The sequence below is a fragment of the Balaenoptera physalus genome (assembly GCF_965194825.1).
Source record: "Balaenoptera physalus genome assembly, chromosome: 11".
NCBI lineage: Eukaryota > Metazoa > Chordata > Mammalia > Artiodactyla > Balaenopteridae > Balaenoptera > Balaenoptera physalus.
In genome coordinates, this window is record NC_138896.1 from 82,213,263 (window position 1) to 82,221,269 (window position 8,007).

The window sequence follows — 8,007 nt, forward strand, 5'->3', positions numbered from 1 at the left end:
TGGAACTTCCTTGAGCTATACACATATGATTTGCACATCTTCTGTAAGCTGACTTTACTTAATACAAAGTTTGAAAAAAAAAAAGCTGTGATAAAAGCAGCAAAGAAAACACGTATTTTATTTTAGCTGAAAGAAGTACCATACTGTATGAGTAAATTGTTCCAGCTAGGATGGTAATTATCCAATCCTACTACGGATATGGGGAGGAGGAGCTCTTTTGTTACCAAAGAATATCAGCTAATAAATATAGAAGAACACCATCAGGCAAGATTCATCCATGAATAATAAAACCAATGGATGAAAAGTTCTTGGGAAACAGAATATTCACTCACTCTCAAAATATCACCTCACAGATTACTTACTAATTACAAAGCAAAAAAAAAATCTCAATAAAACACATACCTTCCAAAATTGGAGGTATTTGGAGAATATCACCTTAATCAAGTGGCATCACCAAGAATGATACAAACAAATTAGGTACCTTTGATATGGTACAATGTGAAGTATACAATATCACCTAGGTAGTATTTTAGCCAAAAATGTTTAAACTAAATCTAATCATGAGCAAACAACTGGACAAATCCACATCGCGTGGCATTCCAAGACACTGGCTTGGGAACTTCAAAAATATTAACTCATGAAAGATAAATAAAAGCAGGAGACTATTCTAGATTAAAGAGTCCAAAGCAGTGCAACAACTAAAGAAATGTGTAATCTGAGTGGATTTATAGAAAAGAAAATAGAAATAAGGAAAAAGGGACACTACAAGGTACAAGGGACATTAAAGGGGACATTTGACTATATTTGATAACATAGTGTTTAAATTTTTTGGGTGTGATAATAGTACTATGGTTACACATTGATCTTAGGAGATACAAGGTTAAATGTCAGGTGGAAATACAATGTCTATAGCTGAATTGCAATTCGTTTTTCAAAAGTATATAAATGAGAAAAAGGAAGCAAATGAACAACGGTGCCAAAATGTTAATGAATAACTGAATTCCTGTGAAAGGTATTTGGGTATCTGTTGTTCTCTCAATTTTTCTTAAATTTTAATATTCTCAAAGTAAAAAGTTGGGAGGAAAATAATTGGGATAGACTGTAAAAAAAAAAAAAAATCAAGGACAACTAGCATTTTCTAAATGCTTGCTATGTGTCAGGCCCTATTCATAAGGGGATTTCAATAATAACTCATTTAATCCTCATAATTCTATGTGATTGATAGTAATACTTATACAGATGAGGAAATTGAATACTATAGAGAGAAAATAACTTGCCCAAGCTAGTAATCAGAGTAGTTAGTATTCGAACCTAAGAAATTTAGATTCAGAGTTCATTATCACAGACACAATATTTTTCTGCCCTTCAAATAAATAATAAATCAGATTATTGAAACATACTTATTAAATAATATGAAATAATATGATTAGTAGAACAAACATATTAATCACATCAGCCTAATGATTATACCTATCTGATATTTCCTACATGCCCAACACAGAATTCTGGAGGGTTCAATTGGTTCTGATTAGTTCTCTTTCCTATGCTGGAAAATAAGACCAGCAATAACTGGAGGCCAACGAACATCCTGGGGTGGGATGGAGGGTTGATTTTTATTACCATAGTGTCTTCAGTTATGGGCATTATTTTTAAAACAGAGAATATAGAGAAAGTCAAAGAATCAATATTTATAACTAGTAGGTTTAAAAAATCAAAGAAAAAGGAACAAAAGTACAGGTGCTTTGAGGTTTGGATTATGATAAAAATGCCATTATAAAGCGATCCATTTCCCCAGATGGTAGCGGCTAAAGACCCTAACACAGTAAAAATTACATCATTAGTCAGTTAATCAGTTTTCTCTCACAATGACTCAATGGGGTGCCTTCTTTAACTCAATACAGTAACCAGCTCACCAACAGTATCTAAAAAAGAGAAAAGTTACAAGAATAAAAAAATTGACACAAAAAGCTATGGAGAAGAGAGTCTGAAACAGACAAAAGCGGTTGTACTATAAAAGAAAGTGAGAAATGGAAAGGGAAATGTCAGGAATCAAAGGTTAAAAGAGAAAAGATCAGGATTAAAAAAAAAAAAAAAAAGATATTCAAGTCTCTTATAAAAGAAAAGGGACAAGTCGGGAGATAAAAATCATGACCAGAGTTGAAGCCTGAAAACACAAGGCAACAGACAAAAAGAAGCGGTATTAGCAGTGCCATTCACTCACTCATTTACTCATTCATTTAACATCTAGAATATAGAAGGTACTTTGTGGACCTTTGAGAGACACAAAAATGATAAACAGGGACCCCAGCCCTCAAAGAGCCTAGCTGCTCAAAATATTCTCATTTTTGCATGTTCCTATTTTTTAAATGTGATTTTTAATTATTGATGCCATACCTTAGTTAACTGTGGTAGTTAATTTTATATCTCAACTTGACTGGAACACAGGGTGCCCAGATTAAACATTATTTCTAGGTCTGTTTTTGAGGGTGTTTCTAAATAAGATTAACGTTCGAATCTGTTGACTCAGTAAACGAGATTGCCTTACCCAATGTGGGTGGGCATCATCCAATCCAGTGAGGGCCTGAATAGAACAAAAAGACAGAGAAAAGGCGAATGCATCCTCTCTGCCTGACTGATTAAGCTGGGACATCAGTCTTCTCCTGCCATCAACTGTGACTTGCACCATCCGCCTTCTGGTTCTTAAAACTACACCACCAGCATTCCTGGATCTCCAGCTTATAGATGGCAGATTGTGCAACTTCTCAGCCTCCATAATCATATAAACCAGTTCCTATATATAATAAATATATTTATTTATTCCTATATAAATAAACACACACACACAGGTAAGCAGCTTTTGGCAGGAAAGAGCACTTTGCAGGAGGCCCCTTTTGTCTTGTCACTTTAGCAAAGCTATATTGCAGGGGTCCCCAACCCTCGGGCCATGGTCCGTGGCCTGTTAGGAAGCAGGCCACACAGCAGGAGGTGAGCAGTGGGCGAGTGAACGAAGCTTCATCTGCCACTCCCCATTACTGCCTGAACCATTCCACTTCCCCACCCTGGTCCGTGGAAAAACTGTCTTCCACAAAACCAGTCCCTGGTGCCAAAAAGGTTGGGGACCACTGCTATATTGTAACTAACCTTAAGCCAGGCACTACTCATCTCTGGCCAAGCACACTTTCAAATCTTTTGATCACACCATACCTTGCCTAACCTGTTGGTTCTTTCCTTAGATCAAAGAAATAGAAATGAAGAATAAGTAATTAACAGATAACTAAATCTCTTCCCTAGCTTCCCCTTCGGTAATCTTGTGAACAAACTGTATGAACAAAATAGCATCTAAAGAAAGATCACAAGAAGTCGACAAGCCTGCACATAGTGGAAAATGGCAATGAGTCTGATCCCCTACCTCAATGATTAACCGAGATTTTTTCTCCTTTTCTCTTTGAAAACTTTCATGGCTGAGCAGAATGTTCAGAGTTGGTTTTGGGACACAAGTCCACCTTCTCCCCAGATTGCCAGCTTTCTGATTAAAAACAACTTTTTCCATTTCTACCAACACTTGCCTCTTGAGTATTGATTTTCAAGCAGTGAGCAGCTGGACCTGAGTTTGGTAACACACACACACACATAAATACCTCCTATTGGTTCTGTTTGTCAGAAGAACCTTAATACACTAATATTCTCATACTCAGCACGTACTTCCAAATATTACAGCAGTTACATCATCCATAAAAGAGGGTACTTTTTAATGGCAACTGCTGTACTGAAGGAGTTTATTATGAAAGGAGATGTGTTCACATTTCTGATATACTGATAGTATCATCATTAATTAAATCAGCATCATAAAGTGGTGCTATGATGTATAGATACTTTCAACTTTGGTAACATATCATCCATTTTCTTTTCATTATCTTATTCCAGAAAGGTGAACATTGGCAAAGGACAAGGAAATCTAAAGGAAGCAGAAAGACAGATAAGGAGTTTAGGAATCAAGTTTTCATTTTCTTTGTAATTTTCCACAGGACTTCTATGAAAAAAAGCAATACTGACCAATGGAGTATTTTTCATATTGTGTCTGAGAACGAATTCTGAGTAAAGGAAGATACAACAAGGGAGAGGCTCTCAACCAGATATCCTTTCCCAGTATCTCACATGCAGAAAACACCTAAGTGAGGTTTACTTGAAAGAAAATCAGAAATTGACCTCCCAGCCTGTGTATGGTTTCTGCTCTTACTAAGGTCAGCTTAATCCCTGAAAAGAGCTGAAAATTCAAGCTTAAATGGGTGTTTCATACATCCAATTTGGAGGACCAACCTCTACCCCCCAGGTCAACAAAAGAGGGTGAAGAGCATGGAAGTAAACAACCGTTATTTAGACTGATCAACATCTGACTCCCTTAGGGCACTGCCCCTCCCCAGCTCATTGTTTTCTCCTGGGATCTCAACTGAGTGTCTCATCTCCCTCACCAGAGGTAGGAATGTGACTCAAGCTAACCAATCTGAGTCTTCTGGGGGGATTTATATGAATCAGCTGTAAGAGAAAGGCGCTTCTGAGAACGTGGGTAGTATTAAAAAAAAAACAAAGAAGAAGAAAACAGGCCCAGAATGGAGTCACTTGCGCTAAGCCCCATGTCAACAAATCAAGAGTTAATACCTAATCTAATTGTAGTTTCAGTCTCTCCTAGAAATGTAATCTTAACCAGTCAGTCTGAAATTTCCTGGCCAGCACTGGTGAGATAATCCATCTGATGGAACTCTGCCATCCCCCAAGAAGGTACTTTGCCTGAAACAATCCTTTCTTTTATTTATGACTTTCTTGTCCCACTCCCTTTCTGCCCTTTCCTTGTCTGAAGCTCTTTGGAGCCCTTTTCTATCTACTAGACGGGATGCTGCCTGATTCATGAATCGCTGAATAAAGCCAATTAGATCTTCAAATTCACTCAGTTGAATTTTGTTTTTTGTTTTTTTAAATTTTATTGGAAATACATTTCTTTTTTTTTAATTAATTTATTTTTGGCTGCGTTGGGTCTTCGTTGCTGTGCGTGGGCTTTCTTTTTTTTTTTTTTTTAGTTGCGGTGAGCAGGGGCTACTCTTCATTGCCGTGTGCGGGCCTCTCATTGTGGTGGCCTCTCTCGTCTTGGAGCACCGGCTCTAGGTGCGCAGGCTCTAGAGCGCAGGCTCGGTAGTTGTGGCGCACGGGCCTAGCTGCTCTGCAGCATGTGGGATCTTCCTGAACCAGGGCTCGAACCCGTGTCCCCTGCATTAGCAGGCGGATTCCTAACCACTGCGCCACCAGGGAAGCCTGAATTTTGTTTTTTAATAGTAGTTAAATTCACACCACCACAAGGACTTAGACTGAAGGAAAATTAAGAGCATGTAGAGAAGAAATGGGCTATGAGATGGGGAGGAGCAGAGGCAAATTCACCATGAAGCTATTGCAACTTAAGTTTCCAGGTCCTTTTAGAGCAATGTGGTCATTTATGATCTTTTAATAAAGAAGCTTCTCCAAACTGTGTAAACTTCAGGCTACACAAAACCTAGATTCACCCCTGGAAGAAACAGTTTTGAATAAACAATGAAGCACCTATAGCCATCCATGACAAAAGTCAGGTTCATCCCACTGAAAACTGCAATTATGTGAGCCAAAATTCCCATTTTCATTTCTCTTGGGATATCCTGAATTCAGTTTTACCCACTTGCAACTGAAGGGTAGCAGAATATGTCACCCCAAAATATGACTCTTCAGCATAAGGATTATTTTGAGCCAATTATTGGAAGAAACAGCAGACACAAGAGAAGCTCTGAAAATAAGAGTAGAACTTGCCCTTTTGTAAGAGACATTTACATTTATAAAGGAAATCTCCATTAGTAAGTGTCTCCCTCTCTGTACCAGGAAGAGAAGGACGACTCTAAATCACAAGAGAATCTTATCAATGGAGAAGGCATTAAATCTATAGAACAAATCTTACCCTTGTTTACCATGCTTTTCCTAGTAAACTCCCGTAACTACCTACCCCAACGCTCCTTATCTTTCTTTTGTCTTTAGCTGAAGATGGTATTTAAGGTAGTAGAGGCACCATCTCAGGGAGTTACTCAGTTTTTCTGGGTATCTCCCATGTATACATGAAGTATACAGGTTAATAAATTTCCATTTGTTTTTCTCCTGTTAATCTTTTATTACTGGGAGGTTTGGGGTGGTCTCAGCCAAGAATTCAGAAGGGCAGAGGGGAAATTATTTTTCCTCCTCTACATAACCAAAAGAATTTGGAGAATTTACGAAAACAGTAAACTTAACTTCCTCTCAGGAAAATAGTATGAATCAATACTATTTTCAACTTTCAAAATATATATATTATAAGCTATGACTTTGCTTTTGTCCAAATTTCAGAATGTTGCTAACAGAAAGTTCCCACATCAGATTTAAGCAATTTTAATAAAACAAACCATAGGACAACCTTTACAGATTTTTCAAAGATATTTTTCCTTTAATTAATTAGCAATAAATGAAAAAAAGAAAGATTAAGCTGACACTACAAAAAGTCTCATTTAATAATAACCTTTTGGGACTTCCCTGGTGGAGCAGTGATTAAGAGTCCGCCTGCCAATGCAGGGGACACAGGTTCATGCCCTGGTCTGGGAAGATCCCACATGCTGCAGAGCTACTAAGCCTGTGCACCACAACTACTGAGCCTGCGCTCCACAGCCCATGCGACACAACTACTGAAGCCCACGCGCCTAGAGTCCGTGCTCTGCAACAAGAGAAGCCACCGCAATGAGAAGCCCATGCACCTCAACGAAGAGAAGCCCATGCACCTCAACGAAGAGTAGCCCCTGCTCGCCACAACTAGAGAAAGCCCTGCACAGCAACGAAGACCCAACGCAGCCAAAAATAAATAAATTAATTAATTAATTAAAATAATGATAATCAGTATAACCTTTTTATGTTGTGTGTTTACCAAACGTATTTTTATTTCTGCATTGCACAGCGTACTTATTTTCTACCGAGCGTTCCGTTTAAATTCTCCTCTCATGGCCAATCCACATGATTACTAAGGAATCCATTCTTAATACTATATGTGTCAAACCCTTACCAGCAGTGCTTTGTCACCCACAGTCTCCTCGAAACAAAGTACATTAGATATCTAAGACTCTTGGAAATCTGCAAGAAAAGCATCTTCAGAAATGTTTCACTTAAGCAAGCCTCTGCCTTCTTGGGATTTTTCTTTGAAGAAGATAATTTAGAAAGTGGTAAAAATTAATGGAGGATATTCCACACTTTTCTGAATAGCAACATGCAAACTAATAAAGGTCCAGAGAGTTCTTCCATGTAGTTCCAAGGAAATAAAATGTGCTTCTTATTAAATATGTCTCAAAAGGTACTTACAATACTACATTTGTTGGAAAAATTAGATATTTATCTTAAAAGAAACATGAAATATTTCATGTCCAAAAGATCAGGAAATCAATCGAAATGGACCATTTGTCTTGTAAATGATTCATTCAGAATGACAAAGAAAATCACTGTTGTACCAGGAAGTGACCAGCTCATTTTGAAGAACAGCAGGCAGTGGGAGAAACATGGATTTTGTGATTTTGAAGAAAATCACTGTTACCTCTGAGCAATGATTCAAGTCCCAATCAAGTCCTGTCACCACCCCCATACACCTTGCCTCTTCACCTAAAGAAGACAATAAAATTTGTACTGACCCCACCAAAAAGTGTGCAGCCAAATGATCTCACTTTAAAGAACTCTGCACACACACATACTAATACACACACACATACACTCACACACACCCCTCCATCACCACCAGCATGTTGGAGAACAGCCACCTCAGCAGTAAAGAGATTTGAGAGCTAAGTAAACCTCCTGGCCAGAGGTCCTGGTGTCCTGGTGTCTTCATCTAATCCCAAGTCACTATGGAGTAGGTCCCTGCAGGGCACTGGCTTTGGTGCCACAGAGCACTGCCATTTCCAGCATTGCCAGTTCTTTTAACCTTCAAGA

At 38.3% G+C, this 8,007-nt stretch overlaps 1 protein-coding gene across 14 annotated transcripts in view; it reads right to left on the bottom strand.

Annotated features, from left to right (window-relative positions):
• Positions 1-8,007, bottom strand: part of FHIT (fragile histidine triad diadenosine triphosphatase) — a 1,480,075-nt gene that overhangs the window by 1,142,592 nt on the left and 329,476 nt on the right. The window contains exon 1 of one of the 14 annotated variants that reach the window (XM_082412422.1): positions 7,836-7,854. The exons of the other annotated variants lie outside the window; for them this stretch is intronic. The gene's annotated coding sequence lies outside the window, so the exon portion shown is untranslated. Of the gene's footprint in view, positions 1-7,835; positions 7,855-8,007 lie in introns of those variants that run through there. 14 annotated transcript variants of the gene reach the window in all.